The sequence below is a fragment of the Podarcis gaigeae genome (assembly GCF_964106915.1).
Source record: "Podarcis gaigeae genome assembly, chromosome: 12".
In the NCBI taxonomy this organism is placed as follows: domain Eukaryota; kingdom Metazoa; phylum Chordata; class Lepidosauria; order Squamata; family Lacertidae; genus Podarcis; species Podarcis gaigeae.
This window is the reverse complement of record NC_139688.1, coordinates 58,097,689-58,118,428: the sequence shown is the minus strand read 5'-3', so window position 1 is coordinate 58,118,428 and position 20,740 is coordinate 58,097,689. Positions and strand designations below refer to the sequence as shown.

At 46.4% G+C, this 20,740-nt stretch overlaps 1 long non-coding RNA gene across 1 annotated transcript; it reads right to left on the bottom strand.

Moving 5' to 3' along the window:
* Window positions 1-1,030: 1,030 nt before the first annotated feature.
* LOC310828712 lies at window positions 1,031-19,257 on the bottom strand. Its single transcript, XR_014557081.1, has 3 exons — window positions 19,136-19,257; window positions 18,683-18,721; window positions 1,031-1,106 (listed from the first exon to the last, which is right to left on the bottom strand). It is a non-coding gene; the product is annotated as an uncharacterized lncRNA (long non-coding RNA).
* Window positions 19,258-20,740: the final 1,483 nt, after the last annotated feature.

Genomic DNA, 20,740 nt, shown 5'->3' with positions numbered 1-20,740 from the left:
GGGACTACATCGGACTCCGTCCAGACATAATACACCTCAGGTGTCACACAGAAAGCTCAAGGCAAGTTATTAAGTCAGTAAAAATGTGATAATTTGCCTTCCTGGAGAGTTTTAGGAACTGAAGAAACGCTTTTCCAAGGCACTGTAACAGAATGGTGTTTGCAATTAACATCTAAGCGGCAACCACTTAATAATAAAGAGGTCATAAACATTTTGGTGTCCCTGGGCATATTTAGAAATTTGAGAAAGTGCCAATGACACCAGGCATAATATGGCTGCTGCAAAAGGTCAGCCAATTCCAAAAGGGTAGAAAAAGAAAAGAGAGGAACATTAAATTGTTCAAATATGGAAACACCCATTCAGGTTATTTTGGGCGGTAAAAAACATTTGAAAAACTTCCTTTCTGGACATTTTTAAGTCTTGCTTGTTGTCTGCTTCTGGTATGCTGGTGTGGAGCATAGCTAGACAGCAAAAGAGAGCTGAATCCAGAAATAATTCTGAATTACTATGTCTGCCACTCACATGCATAAAAAGGTAAAGGTAAAGGTACCCCTGCCCGTACGGGCCAGTCTTGACAGACTCTAGGGTTGTGCGCTCATCTCACTCTAGAGGCCGGGAGCCAGCGCTGTCCGGAGACACTTCCGGGTCACGTGGCCAGCGTGACATCGCTGCTCTGGCGAACCAGCGCAGCACACGGAACGCCGTTTACCTTCCCGCTGGTAAGCGGTCCCTATTTATCTACTTGCACCCGGAGGTGCTTTCGAACTGCTAGGTTGGCAGCCGCTGGGACCGAGTGACGGGAGCGCACCCCGCCGCGGGGATTCGAACCGCCGACCTTTCGATCGGCATGTCCTAGGCACTGAGGCTTTAACCCACAGCGCCACCCGCGTCCCATCTCACAATGCATAGTCACAAATAAAAAGACAAACTTAATTCTGGCTGGCTAGTATTTTGTTACTATCTCTATGGAATAGAAAATAAAATAGAAATACAAGGGAAACACACAGAAAATACATAAAAGCCAACTCACCAAAGTAGTGGTTAAACATTACTGACCCAAAATAGTGAGGCTGAATGGCATCTACCAGCTTCTCAAAATTAGGAGGCTATGAGGAGATAATAATAATAATAATAATAATAATAATAATAATAATAATAATGGTGTTTCTGACTTGAATGGTGCTCTCCCTTCTCTAAACAACTTGGAACCAATCCCTGTTGTAGGACGCAGGGGCGGAGCAAGGTGAGTGTGTCATCACCGAGGGGGGGGGACATTATGCGCGTCGCACACCCACAACTCCTGCCTACTGTGAACTGTTGGGGGAAAGGGGGGAGCTGCGCCACTTTGCCGTTTTTTACAGCTCCACACTCCTTGGCTGCTGGAGGAGGCAGGCAGGCAGGCAGGCAGGGAGAGGACAGGAAGGAGGCAGGCGAGCAAAAAAGCAGAGGGTGGAGGGAAGGATAGAAGCAGGGGCTCCCTAAATCCTGTAACCCCACAAAAAGCTCAAAAACCTTGGCCAACTCTCCCCTAAAAAAAGCTCAGTGGTCAATCCTTCCCTTAAAAAAGCTGAACAACTCCTGGCAATGACAACGGGTAGATCACAGCCTCTTGGGAGTCCAACTAGATTTCAGTGGGGGGCGGGGTGACAAGAAATTTTCTGCACCGGGTACCACCTGACCTTGCTACACCACTGATTCTTTGTTGAGTGGGATAAGAAAGGGAAGCCAGCTTACTTCATGGCTGGACTTCTTCAAAACAAGGTTTTACAGCTTAATTCCTATGCTTTTAATTTTGCTGTCAAGGTTTTATCCAATCTTTTAACCAGAGTATGCAAGCCGCTTCATAGTATAGACTTAGGTCCGGGAGAGAAAAGCCCCCTCTTTCTTTTTTATCTATCAAAATTTTCATTTTTATCCGTGGCCTTTTCCCCTGCCAAATATATTTCGCCAAGGCTTTCTGCCACTCTTTACATTGTTTTAAGCCTTTAAGTATGGGGATAGTTTGAAATAGAAATAGCATTCTAGGCAGAATATTCATTTTAACAACAGCTATCCTCCCCAAAAAGGAGAGTTTCATCCTCCCCCAAATTTCCATGTCTTTCTTTATACTCCTCCAGGTGACATCATAATTATCCTTATATAAATTTATGTTCTTAGCTGTGACCCATATTCCAAGATATTTCACTTTCTTAGCTACCGCAATTTCCGTCCTTCGTTCTAGATCTATCATTTCTTCCTTTGTTAGATTTTTGACCAACATTTTGGTTTTATTTTTATTTACCTTAAGTCCTGCCACGGCTCCAAATTCGTCAATTTTTTGTAAAGCTTCTTTTACGCTATTTTTTGGGTCTTCTAAGGTTAATACGATGTCATTGGATAAAACTGGAGAATAGAGACCTATTGGACCTGGAAGGTTTTAATAATTGGTACGGATGGCATTCGTACCTTTGGTATGGGAAAGTGAAGGTCCACAAGAGCTTTTTAAACCATATTTTTAGGGGACCGATATACCAAGCATGGGAAAGGAATAAAAACCTCCTTGAAAGAAAGACTCCCTGGTGGATTTCACCAATAGAGGTTTTAATGGTCAAGAAAACAAACATGGAGGAGAAAAACGCCACCTATGAAGAAATGTTAAGAAAAACAGACCAAGGGCCCAAACTCAGACCTTATGAAGAGATAAAAAGCTTATTCACTGGTTGGTTGCAATACCACCAGGTGAATTATTTGTTAAAAGAGGATAAGAAGAAGTTGGGTTTTGATGATAAAAAATCAAAATTTAACATAGAAGTAGTAGAAGGCAAAAACAAAACCCTATCCAGAATCTATGATATACTATTAGAATGGTATACAAAGGACGAGGAGGTGAAGGAGGCAATGATTAAATGGGCAATTGACTTTGGCTATAACATCAATTTCGAAAGGTGGTCGGAAGTGTGGAATTGTAACATAAAGTTTACAGCATGTATGGCACTGAGAGAAAATGTTTGGAAGATGTTATATAGGTGGTACCACACCCCTGTGAAATTGGCCAAAATGTATAGATTAAAGGATAAGAAATGCTGGAAGTGTGGTGAGGTGGAGGGTGACCTATATCATTTATGGTGGACATGTAAAAAGGTGAAAGGCTTTTGGGAATTAATTTATAATGAGCTTAAAAAAATACTTAAGTACACTTTTCCCAAAAGACCTGAAGCCTTTTTGCTGGGAATGACGGGCAAAGAAATCAAAAAGGAAGACAAGACGATATTCCTCTATGCCACCACAGCAGCGAGAATTATGTTGGCACAATACTGGAAAGTGGAAACCATCCCCAGCATAAATGACTGGCAGATTAAAATGGTAAATTATGCTGAGCTTGATAAATCAACTGGTAAAATAAGAGATCAAGATGAACAGAAATTTCTGAAAAACTGGAGTAAATACTGGAACTATATTGGAATAAATGTCTAATGTGAACTGGCGGGGTTAGAACAATACTACCAGCGAGTGAATTTAGGATTATAGATTAAAAATCAAATACGTAATGGAAGTAGATATTCGATACTTACCAAAAGGGTGGAAGGGAGTTCAGGGTGTTTTTCTTTTTCTTTCTTTCTTCTTCTTCTTCTTCTTTTTTTTTTGCTTGATGTAGCTAAACTATTTTCTTTGTATAGTTGGAAAAAGGAAAAAGTTGGCTTGTATATCTCTGTTGTAGTGACCCCTTTTTTGTAATCTTTTCTGTGTGTGTGTGTGTGTGTGTATATATATATATATATATATATATGCAGGTTTTGGTGTCCTCGGGTGTCTTCCCGTGTAAAAGTTGGGGTGTCTAGGCGACGTTTCGACGAGGTCTCACTCGTCATCTTCAGGCTGGTGCTTTCGGCTTCTTGTTACTGGAACAGAGCGGGATCTCAATGTTTGAGTTCCTATAAATACTGTAGAGGGGGTGTGGTGTCTAGCCTCCAATGTTCTGGGCAGAGAGGAAGTTCCCAGGCTAGTGTGCCTTTTCTTCTTTTGTTCCTTAATTACTTGAGAGATACCTTGAGTGATTTCTTGAGTGATATCCTGAGTATCACTTAGGTGGGTCATTAGGTGGGTCACCTAATGACCCACCTAAGTGATACTCAGGATATCACTCAAGAAATCACTCAAGGTATCTCTCAAGTAATTAAGGAACAAAAGAAGAAAAGGCACACTAGCCTGGGAACTTCCTCTCTGCCCAGAACATTGGAGGCTAGACACCACACCCCCTCTACAGTATTTATAGGAACTCAAACATTGAGATCCCGCTCTGTTCCAGTAACAAGAAGCCGAAAGCACCAGCCTGAAGATGACGAGTGAGACCTCGTCGAAACGTCGCCTAGACACCCCAACTTTTACACGGGAAGACACCCGAGGACACCAAAACCTGCATTCCTGTACCCGTGAAAATCTACGAAAGCATATATATATATATATATATATATATATATATATATATATATATCTGTTTTGTGTATAACTTTAATAAAAATGTATTCAAAAAAATAATAATAATTTTGCTGTCAAGGATGGGATTTTGAAACTGTTCAACTCACACACACGGGCACCTGGAGGGATAAATTGCAATTAAGATATCCTCTCCCATAAAAACCCATCCCACACTTCAGTCACCTACTGCGGGGGAGCCCCTGGTTTCTCTGGTCTGCAGTCGAGTCCTCTGCAGCTGCAGATGGCAGGGCCCCGTCCTCAGGCCAGAGGGTCCCTGACCCCACAGACCTCATCTGGTGGAAGCACTGCTAAGTCTGGCTCTGCTTGTCCTTCCCCTTCTGGTTCTGAGTTCTTGACCCCATCCCCTGAAAAAGGGGGTGTCAGGGTTTCAGGGACAGAGAGCGAGGGGGGGGTCCCAGGGTGACGAGGAAGAGGACGACGATGACCCGAGGTTGTCAGTGAGTCCGTCAAGTGAATCCGAGGATTCCCAAAAGGGAGCCCCCCTGGTCAGGCCAAGGGGCAGTAGAGAGGGAAGCAGTCAGAAGCAGGGGAACGAAGAGGGAATCCCCAGTGGGGGTTGGAGATCGGGACCGGCCTCTCCGTCGGAACGGAGTGAAGGGGGTGGAGTTACCAGTGTGTCAGAAGGAGCAGAACAGGGAGCAGAGAGGGGAAGGAGTTCGGAGCAGAACGTCCTGCCGGAAGGGGAGGAGTGTAGTACCGAGAGTAGCGTAACGGTCGAAAGGAAGGTCAGAGGCAACGTACGCGCGCCAAGTTCAAATGTGGAGGCGCGCGGAAATGAGGAGAGCCCTGAGGAGGAGCCTGGTCCCAAAGCACGAAGGAGGGGGGAGCAGGCGTCAGAAGACTCAGCCTCGGGGGAGTCCCGAAGGGAGGGAGCACAGGGGGGCAGGAAGACCCTGCGGAAAAGGAAGGAGAGGAAAAGGTGGAGCAGTACAAGCCTCTTAAGCTGGTGCAGGGGCGGGACTGACTCAGAGGGGACTTCAAACATCTAAGGGTAACAGATGCTGAGCCACGGAGCCTGGACGTAACGACAACAATGTTCTTCAATAAAACCTTTTGTATATAACTTGGACTGGATTTTGGTCTCTTGTGAGCTGGGACCACGGGTGGCTCTGACAGTAAGTCCCCTCACAAAGAACGCAATTTTTTTTTTGCAAAGCTCACAAACGGTGACAGCCATGAGTGCGGAGGATCAGCTGACAGCACTGCGAACTACAGTTTCCGAACTCACCGCTGCAGTCCTTGCGTCTCAGAAGAAGCATGACGAAATGGAGAAGCGCTGCCAGGACCTGCAAACAAGGTGGGAGCGTGCAAACAGGGAAGGGTTCCCAGGGTCCAGATCAGAGGGCATTGGACTTGGAAGGCGGGGGGGCAGCCTAGTCACCCACTTCGATGGGAACCTGAAGCACTACCCCAGTTTCAGAGCAGACGTTTTGTATGCATTACACTTGCTTCGTCATGACTTTAAAGATGAGGAGGAGAAAGTGGGGTTTATTGTTTCTCACTTGCATGGGGCGGCCAGAGACTGGTTGCGCAATTTGTGGCGTGAAGATGGCCCTGCCCGCCGCGATTCTGATGAATTCATTAAAGCGATGGATGCCTGCTTCCAGTCAACCGTAGATTTGGATCTTGCACGCAGGGAGATATTTGGACTGCGGCAAGGCAAAGCCACTGTGCGTCAGTACCATTCCAGATTTTTTGCTTTACTGACTGCGTTACGCTGGGAGAAAGACTGCACACCTGTGAGGGATTTGTTCTGGGAGGGTCTCAGCGGTCCCATAAAGGACGAACTTGCCAGGGGAGACAGACCTCAGACCCTGGAGCAGGTGGTGCAGAGGGCTCTGGCGATTGGCATACGTCACGAGGGACGTCCTTGGCACAATGAGGAAGAACATCAGGTGCGTCCACCAGCGAGGACGTCTTCTTTCATCCCCAGGGAGTTCAGTCAGTCACATCCCTCGCCGCTCGGGAGGCAGGGGGAGGAGCCGATGGAACTTGGTGGTGCTAAGGCTCAAGCAACAGCCAGAGCCCCAGTTTCCGGTGCAGTAAAGGCGAAGCCTCCTAGAGGGACCAGGAAGTGTTACATCTGCGACAGTGCACTGCACATGGCGAAAGAGTGCCCCCAGAGGCTCCAGAAACACACTGCAGCTTTAGCGACGGTAGCTGCAGAAGTGATCCAGGAAGAGGAACCTCAGGGAAACGACAATGCCTGGCTGCAAGCAGAATTGCTGGGTCTCAGCCAGGCGAATCTGTAGAACAGTCCCCAGCGTCTTTGCAACCCACAGACCCTTTACCACCCAAGCCAGCGGTGCAGCTCACTGCAACACTTCAGTTGCCAGATGGGACCACCCTAGAAGTGCCCCTCACGATCGATTCGGGGAGCAATGCCGATTTCGTGGGGATGCAATTCGTCAAGCAGCATCGCATAGCGCTTCTGCCCGCCACAACGCCTCTGAACGTAGTCACAGTGGATGGCAGGAAATTGCTAGGAGGGCAAGTTGTGCAACAGACACCTCCTATGGTGATGCGGATGGGAGATCACCGAGAAGTCATTAGCTTCAATGTCACCCAACTGTCTGACACGCCTATAGTATTAGGCATGAGTTGGCTGGAGAAACACAGTCCTGCTGTAGCGTGGTACCAACGCCAGATCACCTTTTGCTCATCGTACTGTGCTCAAAATTGCATCCAGTCCTGCCAGAAGGAGGGGGCTGAGCACCAGCTGCGACTTGGCATGGTGCAGGCAGTACCTAGCAAGTACGAAGGGTTCCTGGAGGTTTTCTGCGAGAAGGAAGCTGACCAGTTGCCGCCCCACAGACCTTATGATTGTGCCATCGACCTGGTGCCGGGGGCGCAGTTGCCGACTGCAAAACTGTATTCCATGTCTGAGGACGAGATGCAAGAGCTCAGGGAGTTCATAGAGCACAATTTGAAGCGTGGTTTCATCCGGGAATCGAAAGCAGTGGGGGGCAGTCCTGTGTTCTTTGTAAAGAAGAGAGACACGCCCCAAAAAAGACTCATTGTGGATTACAGGTTCATAAACAGTATGACCAAGCCCAAGGCCTTCCCCATGCCCAAGATAGATGATCTCTTAGCAACCGTGAGGAAGGGGAAGATCTTCACCAAATTGGATCTGCGTGGAGCGTATAACCTCATACGCATCCGGGAGGGCGATGAGTGGAAAACGGCCATGTTCACGCCTCTGGGCACGTATGAATACAGAGTTATGCCGTTTGGTCTCCAAAATGGATCTCACGTATTCCAAGCCTTTATGCATCACGTGCTAGCGGGACTCCTCTACAAGAAATGTGTGTGTTTCCTCGACGACATCCTGATCTTTTCGGAGACGGAAGAGGCCCACGAGAGGGACGTAAAGGAAGTCCTGCAAAGACTGCGGGAGAACAGGCTCTACGCCAAGTTAGAGAAGTGCCAGTTTGATGTGACGGAGGTGGATTTCCTGGGCTACAAGCTGTCCGACAAGGGGCTCGCCATGGACAGCGTCAAGGTCCGCGCGGTGTTGGACTGGAAGAGCCCACACAATCGGAAGGAAGTCCAGAGATTCGTCGGCTTCGCCAACTTCTACCGCAAATTCATCAGAGGTTTTGCAAAGGAGACAGCAGCGATCACGGACACTCTGAGTTCCAAGAAGAAGAGGTTCGTGTGGACGGAACAGGCGGAGCGCTCTTTTCGGAAGCTTAAAAGCCTTTTCGCCTCCGAGGAGCAACTGCTGCACGTGAATCCAGGCAGGCCCATGCGAGTGGAGACCGACGCGTCAGACAGGGCGGTTGGAGCTGTACTCCTGCAAGAAGATCCACATGGAGACTGGAGACCCGGTGCCTTTTACTCCCGAAAGCTCAGCAAGGCGGAGCAAAACTACACCATATGGGACAGGGAGCTGTTAGCCATTCACGCAGCTTTCAAAGCGTGGCGACACTTCCTCATAGGAGCCAAGCACACAGTACAGGTCCGCACGGATCACAAGAACCTAGAGTATTGGCGCACGGCGAAGCTCCAAAGCCAGAGACACATGCGCTGGGCGGAATTCTTCGCGGATTTCGACTTTCGGATAGAGTACATCCCAGGAGATTCCAACGTTATAGCCGATGCGCTATCCAGGAAACCGCAATATCTCGATGAAGCGGCGCCAGTAGCAGCCAAGCACATTTTCGCACCGCAGGCGTGGTCGTGCGCTGCCATCGCAGTAGATCTGGACGCGGTGCGACGCGCGTTGCAAGTGGATCAGTTCGCACAGTCCAAAATGGAGGAGTTGCGCAGAGGTGTGCAGAGTGGAGAAGAGTTCCAACTGCGCGACGGACTGCTAACTCGCAAAGGTGCCCTCTACGTGCCAAGCGACGAGCTTCGCGCAAAGGTTCTGCAGCAGTTGCACGACGCCCCCAGTGCTGGCCACTTCGGTAAGGAGAAGACAATAGAACTGGTGGCAAGGGACTTTTGGTGGCCCCGGATGCGCGGAGAGGTAGCGGATTACGTCGCCAGGTGTGACACTTGTCAGAGGTTCAAGCCAGTACACCAGAAGCCAGCGGGGCTGTTGGAACCGCTGGAAACGCCACAGCAACCGTGGGAGAGGGTAGCCCTGGACTTCGTTACTGACCTGCCCAGCTCCAGAGGGAAGACAGCGGTACTGGTGGTTGTGGACCTGTTCACCAAGATGGCGCACTTCATTCCGTGCGCAAAGGTGGCGACGGCGGAGCAGACTGCCAAACTCTTCATTGATCACGTGTTCAAGGTGCATGGGCTGCCGCAGTCCATCCTGTCCGACAGGGGGCGCCAGTTTGTTTCCAATTTTTGGCAGAAGCTTTTAGGTATCCTGAACGTCAAGATCAACCTTACGTCGGCGAGACACCCACAGACCAACGGCCAAGCTGAGAGGGTCAACGCGATCATGCAGCAGTACCTGAGATGTTACGCCAATCAGCGACCCGCAGCTTGGGTGGACTACCTGCCGATGGCAGAGTTTGGCTATAACAACACGAAGCACGCGTCCACGGGGGTGACGCTGTTCTTCGCGAACAACGGTCGGCATCCCAGAACCTTCCCGGGGTTCGGGGCACCGAGAGAGGGGGTGCCGCAAGAAGCCGACCAGTTTGCAGCGGAGCTGCAGGAGGTGCACGAAGAGTTGCGGAGACATTTGGAGCTGGCCAAGCAAGCATATAAGGTGCAGGCAGACAAAAACAGGAGAGCGGGGGAGGAGATCCAGGTGGGGGACTGGGTGTGGTTAGCCGCCCAAGCCATGCCAGCCAAGTCGTTGGCCAAGAAGAAGCTAGGGCACAGGCAGTTAGGGCCGTACCAAGTGGAGGCTAAGATCAACCCTGTAGCCTTTCGACTAGCCCTCCCCGAAGGTTCCAGAGTGCATCCGGTATTTCATAGGTCGGTGCTCACCCCCTACAAGGCACCGCACAGGTTTCAGGAGTCTGAAACAGTCCCGCAACTACACACTAAGTCACAGGAGAGGGAGAGGGCGCCTAGGGCCGAACCACTCAACGAGGTCACAGAAATCCTGGACTCGAGATGGGGGGAAGAGGGGGTAGAATACTTTCTAGCCACAGAGGGCACTCCAGCCAGTGCCAACGGTTGGGTGCCGGGCTACGCTTTAGACGAACCTCTTCTAAAAGACGAGTTCCATGCCCTTTTCCCGCATAGACCCATGCCAGCCGAGTACTTTGATGACTGGCTCTTTACGCCCACACTCTCAGGCAGTACTTTCCGGGGGGTTTCTTCAGCCGAGGAGAGAACGCCAGAATCTAGCCCGCCCAGGGGATCGTGCTCAGGGGTGGACACAGAAACCTCCTATTGGTGGGACGAGCAACCAGAGGAGGACTGGCGCAGGAAATGGCTGACGGGACCTTGGCTGGCAGCACCAGACGAGGTACCAATGGAAGAGGGAGAAGAGAACACTTTGGGTCAAGAACCCGAATTCGAACACTCATACACCGAACTGCAAGCAGAGGATATGGAGGTACACAACCTGTATCCTGCATCCACCTCCGAAGAGCTGCAGCTCCTACAACCTGCACCCGATGGGCGGGAGGGGGGAAGGGGGGGCTTCGAGGGGGGGATGGATGTCAGGGTTTCAGGGACAGAGAGCGAGGGGGAGGGGTCCCAGGGTGACGAGGAAGAGGACGACGATGACCCGAGGTTGTCAGTGAGTCCGTCAAGTGAATCCGAGGATTCCCAAAAGGGAGCCCCCCTGGTCAGGCCAAGGGGCAGTAGAGAGGGAAGCAGTCAGAAGCAGGGGAACGAAGAGGGAATCCCCAGTGGGGGTTGGAGATCGGGACCGGCCTCTCCGTCGGAACGGAGTGAAGGGGGTGGAGTTACCAGTGTGTCAGAAGGAGCAGAACAGGGAGCAGAGAGGGGAAGGAGTTCGGAGCAGAACGTCCTGCCGGAAGGGGAGGAGTGTAGTACCGAGAGTAGCGTAACGGTCGAAAGGAAGGTCAGAGGCAACATACGCGCGCCAAGTTCAAATGTGGAGGCGCGCGGAAATGAGGAGAGCCCTGAGGAGGAGCCTGGTCCCAAAGCACGAAGGAGGGGGGAGCAGGCGTCAGAAGACTCAGCCTCGGGGGAGTCCCGAAGGGAGGGAGCACAGGGGGGCAGGAAGACCCTGCGGAAAAGGAAGGAGAGGAAAAGGTGGAGCAGTACAAGCCTCTTAAGCTGGTGCAGGGGCGGGACTGACTCAGAGGGGACTTCAAACATCTAAGGGTAACAGATGCTGAGCCACGGAGCCTGGACGTAACGACAACAATGTTCTTCAATAAAACCTTTTGTATATAACTTGGACTGGATTTTGGTCTCTTGTGAGCTGGGACCTCGGGTGGCTCTGACAGGGGGGAATCTTAAATATGCTTTAATGCTTAAATATAAATATTTCAACTAAAGATGGGACCGGACCAGGCTACACCAAATCATAGCGGGGTACAATGTTCACAAACTGATGCCAACTACAATCTAACCTTACGCCGAGTCCGAAGCCTCCGTAAAACTGATAACCATTTTGTGAACAAGCTAGGTTCTCAAGACTGCTTTCCCTAAGAATGCCAGAAAAGAGAAAAGTAGATAAAAAACAGCAACTTTGCTGTATTCCAGCTCCTCTGAAATCAGTAAGAATCTCATCTATTCATTCTAACGGAGCCATGACGTCGTCCCTTATCCACCCTGTCTAGCCATGACTATCCTTTAAGAGGTAAATTCATTCTTCTCCTATCTCTTTTGAAGCTGAAGGACCACAACTTTCGGCAGAATATTTGATAATAACAACACTGAACCATTTCTCATTTGGCTCCAGGAATCACATGAGTGGGGTGTTGTGTGTAGCTATCAGCAAAAACATACCATATGTCTTAAACATTTCCCTAGTCTTATACAGATACATTTATTTCATTGATGGCTTTCTTGTGCCACAAGAGCCATAAGTGAAATAAACCAATGTATCTATATAAGACTGGGAGAGTTTAGAGCCAAACCACATATTAAGTGATAATTATTACGGATAAGCAAACACTGTGGCTGTTTGAGGTTTCGCAGGCAGCTCAAGCATCTTAAGGGTTTTGAAAAGTTTCACAGTGTGAAAGATTCTATTTAGAAAAATACATTAGAGAGATTTGAAAAACTTATTAGTTCAGATTTCCTTCCACCCTACTGTTTTTGTCGGAGTTGGGTTGCTAATGGTAACCACAATTCTTGAGGGAGAAATATGCAAGTAATACATTCATTGCAGAGTGCAAGACCAATACACAACTTTTTGAAATGGGGAAGGAGTACTGAGTTGGCACTGAAAACCACCTAAAGTTTGAGTTTTGTTTTTGCCATCTCATATTCAGATTTATCATTTCAATGAAGGCCTGAAATTAGGGGCAAGCATCAGATTTGGAAGAATCCTCAAAAATCCTGCGGTGAAGTGGGTATGTATGAGGTAGCACGTATTGAAGCAGGAACACTTAAAGCACTTTGTGGCACCTCAGCTATCCAGACATATAAAAAAACAGAGACAAGTGTCTGCTGAAAGTGAAAGTAACTTTCGCCACTGTTATTCATCATGGTCCTGGAAGTCTTTCTAAAATCTAGTTACAGATAGGTAGCCGTGTTGGTCTGCCATAGTCAAAACAAAATAAAAAAATTCCTTCCAGTAGCACCTTAAAGACCAACTAAGTTAGTTCTAGGTATGAGCTTTCGTGTGCATGCACACTTCTTCAGATACACACATGTTGAAAAAGGTATTTAAGTATACCTTCCCTAAGAAACCAGAGGCCTTTCTTTTGGGCATCGTCGGCCAGAGGGTGTTAAAGAAGGACCGAACATTTTTTATGTATGCAACAACAGCAGCAAGGATACTTGTCGCTAAATACTGGAAAACCTAAGATTTGCCCACACTGGAAGAATGGCAGATGCAACTGATAGACTATATGGAGCTTGCAGAAATGACTGGCAGAATCCGAGACCTGGGAGAAGAAGTTGTGGAGGAGGACTGGAAGAAATTCAAGGACTATTTACAAAAATATGAATGTTAAGAAAGATGTAAGATTATCAACAATATGGCACTAATAAGTTAGTTAAAAGGAATATGAAGATAAATGAAAATATAAGAAAAGATAAATTTTGGATAAATATTATGTTAAAATTAAGCTTTTAAGGTTTGGGTTAAATTATCTAAAATTAGGGATACAATATCAGAAAATTATAATATAAGAATTGAAACAAGGTGATAAATTGCTGGGTAAAGTTCGAAAATTTGGAACGCAGGAACGAGAGATGCGAGGAAGTCCAAAGAAGTGATGAAAATGTGGATATTGGAAAAAATTATATGTTATTTTGTTTGTTCTTTCTATTGTTTTAAGAAAATCTTTAATAAATATTTATTTAAAAAAAAATAACACCCCTTCTAGAAATTATTGATATTTGGTCCTGATTCATCATTAATGTCACAGACTTTCCCAGACATATACTTAACCAGCTCAATCATATGCATGTTTCTTCAGAACTGTCTCGCTGAGCGCAATAGGATTCTATTCCACGCAACTTTGATGAGAACACCAAACTTAATATCCAGAAAAATGGTATCAGATCAACAAGACTGAGGAAGACTTCTCTCTGGAGACCCTAGGAAACTATTGTCGGTCAGAGTGTGACCTCCATGGCATCTTCAAATCCCTTGGCTTTCACTGACGACACTCAGCTCTACTGTTCTATCCCATAACTTCCTGCCTTCCTCCCAGTGACTGCTCATCCCTCACATCCCTTGTAAAGTATTTCACGCATTAATGGTGCTATATAAAGCAACAACAACAATAATTCATCTTATTCTTTCAAACACTGCAGCACCAGCCATCTATTTGGGATGTTGATCTGGCAATGCTCACTGTGTCTTGAGTTCCAATCCTATGCCCGCTTACCAAGGAGTAAATCACCTTGAACTCAATGTAGCTTAGTTTTGCAAAGGCAGTTATAATAGGGCTGCCGTGCTCTAGTGTCCCAGAAAGCACACTGATTCTCTAACACGCTTGAAATGTTATGGTGCCCTATTAATTCACAATCCGAAAGAATATAATTTGCCTCGCCAGCTGGTTGCACATTTCCAAAAGAATGTCTCAGAACTGGAAACTTTCTGTTTATCCTTGATCGAGCAATAGCAGAGCTGTAGAAACATTATTCTGGTAAAAGCAGAAATAATTTAGACAGCAGTCAGTTCTCGCTTCCTCTTCGCTAGTGTCATGAGAGTTTATATGTTCGCTGCTTTGGGGATGTCTAGCGGTGGGGGAGGGTGGGAAGATATGCCAGCACTGAAAGGAATACAAGTAGCCCAGTATTTCCTAAGGAGAAGCAGCAGCTTCCCTTTCAGTCCTGAAATTCTTCTGTGAAATTACCAAATTACAATGTTTTAGATAGTTGCCTTATAGGAAAATTGCTACTCAATCAGCATCAGGAAGGCTGACAGAAAATCAATATTCTTCTTATTCTTTTTCTTCTTCATTTATTTATTTATTTCATAAAATGTATGCGCTACAGTGGTACCTCGGGTTACAGGCGCTTCAGGTTACAGACGCTTCAGGATACAGGCTCCGCTAACCCAGAAATAGTACCTTGGGTTAAGAACTTTGCTTCAGGATGAGAACAGAAATCGCGCTCCGGCGGCGCGGCAGCAGCAGGAGGCCCCATTAGCTGAAGTGGTGCTTCAGGGTAAGAATAGTTTCAGGTTAAGAACGGACCTCCAGAACGAATTATGTAACCAGAGGTACCACTGTACAGTGGTGCCTCACAAGACGAAATTAATCCGTTCCGTGAGGCTCTTTGTATAGCGGTTTTTTTGTCTTGCGAAGCAAGCCCATTGACAGCTTAGCGGATTAGCGCTATTAGTGGTTTAGCGGCTTTTAGCGATCAGCTGTTAAGCGTCTTATCAGCGGATCAGCTGATAAGCGGCTTAGCGGCTTAGGAAAAGGGGGGGAAACCCGCAGGAACTCGCAAGACATTTTTGTCTTGCGAAGCAAGCCCATAGGGAAATTCGTTTTGCGAAGCGCCTCCAAAACGGAAAACCCTTTCGTCTAGTGGGTTTTCCGTCTTGCGAGGCGTTCGTCTTGTGGGGCACCACTGTACTTGGTTGAAGAAAAAATAAACCCTCAAAGCAGTCTACTAAAGGATAAAAAAATCTAGAAAAATCCACAACCCCAAAAGTTAAAATACTAAAACAGATTTAAATTACCTCCTACTTTCTAAGCAGCTGGGTAGACTTGCCTAAACAATAATTTGTTTAGCAAGAACAGAAAAGAATACAGTGAAGGTGCCAACTTGATCTCAAGAGGCAGGGAGTTCCAAAGGGCAGGCTCTGTCACGCTGAACGACCGTCCTCACACCTGCAGAACGAGTATTAGGTGGAGCCTGCAGTAGTGCCAATTCTGCCAAGCGGAGCAGTCGAGGGGGCACATGTGGAGTAAGGCAATCTCGTAGGCAAACTGGCCCCAAGTTTTAAGGGTTTTATGTACTACTAAACCACCTTGAACTTGGCAAATGGGCCACCAGGGCAGATCTCTGAGCACAGGAGTTCTATGGCCTCACTCCTGTCAGGAATCTTACTTCTGGATCAAGTGGATCATGCAGATGAGATATGCATCCCTATATCCTTTTATGCAAAAAATTTAAATAGTGCAAAGCTTCCAAAGTTAGCATTAATCATTCAACACGACCTTGTCAAGTACAGACAGCTATAGAGGTTTAGATAATGTTTTCTGATGTGATTAAGTCAGTTAGCAATGGTAAAGAAAGTTGGGAATAGGAGTGACCTGCCTAAAATATGCATATTATATCAATGCATATTTGAAAATCCAGGGCTTCAGGCAAGAAGGGTGGGTGAGAGATGCTGGCTTTGAGGGATATGCAGAAGTTGTAACTGCTATGTCAGAGAAACTGTTGGAGATGACTTCTGCTACGTTGGATTCACCATGGGAGCCCAGTCCTGAAGGTCAAGAAACAAACAAAGCACGCCTCTCTGAAATGTGTGGAGAGAAAGCTTTGATTTGTTTTTCATTTAAAAGGCCAGCAAAGGTTTCAGCCTCTCACTGCAGGATTTCCTACCAAAACGCTCACCGAGTAAAAAGTGATGAAAATAAAGAAATGGGGTCTGAGGTCCTAAAAGTATTTCATTTGTGCAGGTCTCACTGAATTGTCCCTCTAAAACAAGTGGTTTCAGAACCTCAAGCTTAATGGAAAATGTATTTATTTGTACCTTTTGTTAGAAGTCCTGAAACCTGAACCTACTTCTTGCTATGAGAAAGATCCCTGGGGTATATAGCAAAGTCTGCCTGGTAGCGTTAAACTTCTCCAGGCACAAAATATGGTGCTATTACCACATTATAAAGCAAAACAACCATGGGAATAGGCTGGTTGTGCTATCTGCACTGCAAGAGATTTTGAGTGTAATATGAACACCCAAGAAACTTTTCTTATGTGTGTCTTGGCGAGAGCTTCAGACACATACCCTCTCAAAAATTAGAATTGAGATGGCCTTGGATACTTGTAAAGCCCCTATTCTTTGAGGGAAGGCTTATTGCCTGAGTAGTTTTCCCAGGTTACATGGGATTCCTTTACCGTACTCTCATCCTGTCAAGCAGGGAAGCAGGGTGTGTTGCAAAACAGGGACAGGATTGGGGCCAGAGAACAGAGGTAAACAGAAATAATTTGAATGTAAAGGGGATGGCTCACCACAGAATTAAACCTTCTGTCGAACTTGATTGAAAACCGAAACTTGTACATTTCCCATATACCCTAATTTTTGGACATATTTCAGGCAGAAAGCTTGAAAAAGAAACTCATTTAATGATTTCTGTTAAGTACTGAGTTGAATAGGATCCAAAATGCAGCAGTCTGATTGGTCCTAGAACAATGCAGCAGTATGATTGGTCCGCAAGAGCCACCCAACCCAGCTCCAGGTGGAAGTGAATCCACAACCTGATTGGCCTACAGGAGAATCCCGGAATTAGCCAATCACGTGCAGCCCGTTGTGTAAATAATGTATATGAAGCAGATATTTTGGGGGAACTTCCATTCCTCCGCACCACTATGAGCTGAATAAAGAGCATGAAATCCACTCTCGACTCCGAGTATATTTCAATTTCACTTTATACTAGATCCTATCCCAAGCAACCAGGAAGAGCTACAGGATATTCATAGGTTCTTCTCCCTCCCACTCCCGCTATTCATTATTCACAAAAAAAAAATCCCAGTGAGATAGGATGATGATGATGATGATGATGATTACAGAGGTAATGGTATACAAAGGGTCAAATTTGAAGGGGCATTAATTGAGAATTGCATGTTTTCAATTAATGGGCCTAGGTTTTCCTTTTTAAATAACAGCCGGGGTGGTGGGACGAGGACTGAGACCATGCTGCACAGACAGTGGGAGGTATTCAACTATGTTTTACGCAGAGTAGACCCACTGAAATTAATGAACATGACTAAGTGAGGTCCATTGTTTTCAACTGGTCTACTTTGAGCAAAAAATAGTTGAATACTACCCAGTAAGCCAATGGGAGTTTCCCTAGAGATTAAGCATTTAATTGCAAGTATGCAACTAATTATGCAATTAATCATGCAATTAATGCCACATTTAATTTGGGGAATAGGGATGGGGTATAATTTGCATAAATGTTGCAGTTCATTTTTGGGTATGCTTAAAATCAATTAAATTGAAAAAACAAACAAACCACAGTTTATTTTATTATGAATATTTGTGGTTACTTTTACTCCCTCATTATAAATAGGATCACATTATCCCATCTCAAGCAGCCACCACTTTTTGAAGCAATGGGATTTGTGCCTTTGCCACCTATACCAAGTACATAGGCCAGGGCAGGGGAACCTGTAACCATCTGTGTCTGGTTGGACTACAACTCATGTTGGCTGGGGCTGATGGGAGTTGTAGTCCATTAATACGTAGACGAGCATAGCTTTCTCAACAATGCTATGGGCCCATTTAATTATTTCTAAGAATAGAAACTTTAACTATAGCAAAAGTGTGCTGGCTATATGTGGTCAGAAACTGGAAAGGAGGGTGCACAGTCCCCACATCTTGCATAAATGATACTCCTGTGGATTTTGGGTTCTGGAATTGCAGCTGAATGTGCGAATAATTTGGAGAAAAACACTGTGATGTGAAAATGATTATTTCAAACATGCCGGTCAACAACTGAAGGTTCAGCCATCAAGTGATGAACATGAGTGGATGAAACACCCCTCACTAGAAACGAACTAAAGGCCAATAACACCTTGACCACAATATGCAAGGTGAAGGTTTGCAGGGTTTGAATAATTATAGGTTCCAATTCTATGCAAACCACCTAATAAATTCCTACAACAGCAACAACAATTTTATTATTTATATCCTGTCCATCTAGCTGGGTTTCCCCAGCCACTCTAGGCGGCTTACAGCACATAAAAAATTGTAAAACATTAGACATAAAAAAATTCCCGATACAGGTCTGCCTTCTGATGTCTTCTAAAAGTCAGACAGTTGTTTATTTCCTTGACATCTGAAGGGACATCAACTATTTTTCAATCATGTGTTAAAAGAATGATTTGTAATCTCTATCAAATCCATATTGGCTTTCAGAGACTTGAATGCCCAATTGCCTTAATACATGCTGCATACTATAACTGTAATATGAAAACAATCAGACTCCCTAACAAACAGAAATATTCCTAGACTTACGTTTGCATGGCTTTCTCTGGAACATTCTTAGTCTTGATACTAACGAAAGAAAGAAAAACACATTCTTAGCCTACATTTTAGCTTAAAGAGATAGTTTAAAATGTACTCCCAGGGCTGTCCCATAAATCATGTAATTAATGGAGTGCCAACATTCCAGTCAAATGTTGCCACATACTATTGTAAAGAGATTACCAGTATCTTTTTAAAATGTGCAGTTCTGCCAGACAACTTCAAAGGGATGCTGAGTGGGTAAATATATATTATTTTGGAGTGAGACCCCACTCTTCTTGATCTAAGCCACATGGTAATATTGTGCTGCCAAATTTCTATAGCTCAGAAATATACCACCCAGAGTTTCAAAAAGGTACATGTCCTCCATCTTAGAAGATTGTTAAAATTATCCTGGACGACTTTTGTATGATAAAAGTATAGATGCTATCAGAAGCCTCTTACCATTATTACTGGCTATTTCTGTACGATCAGAGCGTAGAAGTTACATTTTCATCAGACCACTAGGCTGGGCTTCTCTGAGTGTCAAAACATAGGGCAGCCACTTATGCATTGCCCCAGAAGAGGACATGTGGTGGGAGGGTGTTCCACAGGGCAGGTGCCACCACCAAGAAGGCCCTCTGCCTGGTTCCCTGTAACTTGGCTTCTCGCAGTGAAGGAACCACCAGAAGGCCCTCGGCGCTGGACCTCAGTGTCCAGGCTGAACGATGGGGGTGGAGATGCTCCTTCAGGTATACTGGGCTGAGGCCATTTAGGGCTTTAAAGGTCAGCACCAACACTTTGAATTGTGCTCGGAAATGAAATAACATCACACCAAAGTGGGAAATAGTGAGTGACTTGGTTGCTAACTCAGTCTGCTCCACAGTGCTCTTGACAGGCAACTTTAAGGCTCCTGATCTCCCTTCTTATGGCTGCTTATATTTAAAAAAATATTGGGCAGGACATCCCTCCAAAGGGAAGACACCTTTAAATACGGGCCTGTCTTCTGACATCTCTTCCACACATGCCCAGCCTAGACAGGGCAGTATGGGCACCTGCCTTGATTTCAGTTTGGGCAAGGGCGCAAGACAAGCATCACAGACCACCAGAGGCTTCGTGAGGTCAGCATAAGAGTGGTAATACTGGCATGCCGACAGCTTAACACACTCACTGGATAGTGTTGATGAAGGAGGGGGAAATCGCAACACTGGACAGCAACAGCTAGGAGGGATACCTTTTTGGCAAGAGCTGTTGATCAGCAGTAGCCTACTGGAGCAATGAAGCCGTGGAATTTTAGCACCAGTGCCTGTAAAAGTTCATAGTACTGTAATTCTCAGTGCAGTTCCAATGTGGGGAAGGTGGATAGATATACAATTGGGAGTCTACTCTCAGGGCAGAAAGGAGTGTGATTAGTTAGGGAGCCATTTTGTATCTCTACCTTGCTGTGATCAACGGGTAACTTCAAAGGGTGAATTTTGCATGTGACTACACGTGCCCGTCAAACTCTGCACAGTGTGTGTCCATTGGATACCCGGAGACTGGAGAAATCCACAGACTTCTGTGCAGCCTTTTCCTCTAATAGCAAATGTATGCATATGAAGAGGTGCAGAAGCAGCGCTGAAGGCATACAAAAACAGCAAAAAGAAGACTGTAGGTGTGTTGGTTTGTTTTTTAAGAGAGATCCTGGGGCTCAAATATGCCAGGAATACCTGATTCCTAATTTCAGTTGTGCAAGCAGGGACATTGCTAGTGTGATGGCCTGGGACTCGGGCTCGAATTCGGAGCCAGAGGAGTCTCAGTCCGCACCGGATCCTTTGCTTCAGGCGGCATCTGAACCTAGTCTGGGGCCTGATTCTGAAGAGCCCCAGTCTGCACAGGTTCCCCTACAACAAGCACCAGCTGGGCTGAGTCAGGGGCCTGAGCCTGCCCTGGCTCCAGATGCGGGGATGACCTCGTTGCCGGGCAATCACTTACAGCTGCTCCACTACCAGCTGGGTCAGGGGAGGCTGAGGTGGCCTCTGGGTCTAGTAACCAACCGACGTCTCCCAAGCTGCAGAGACTAAGGTCTGA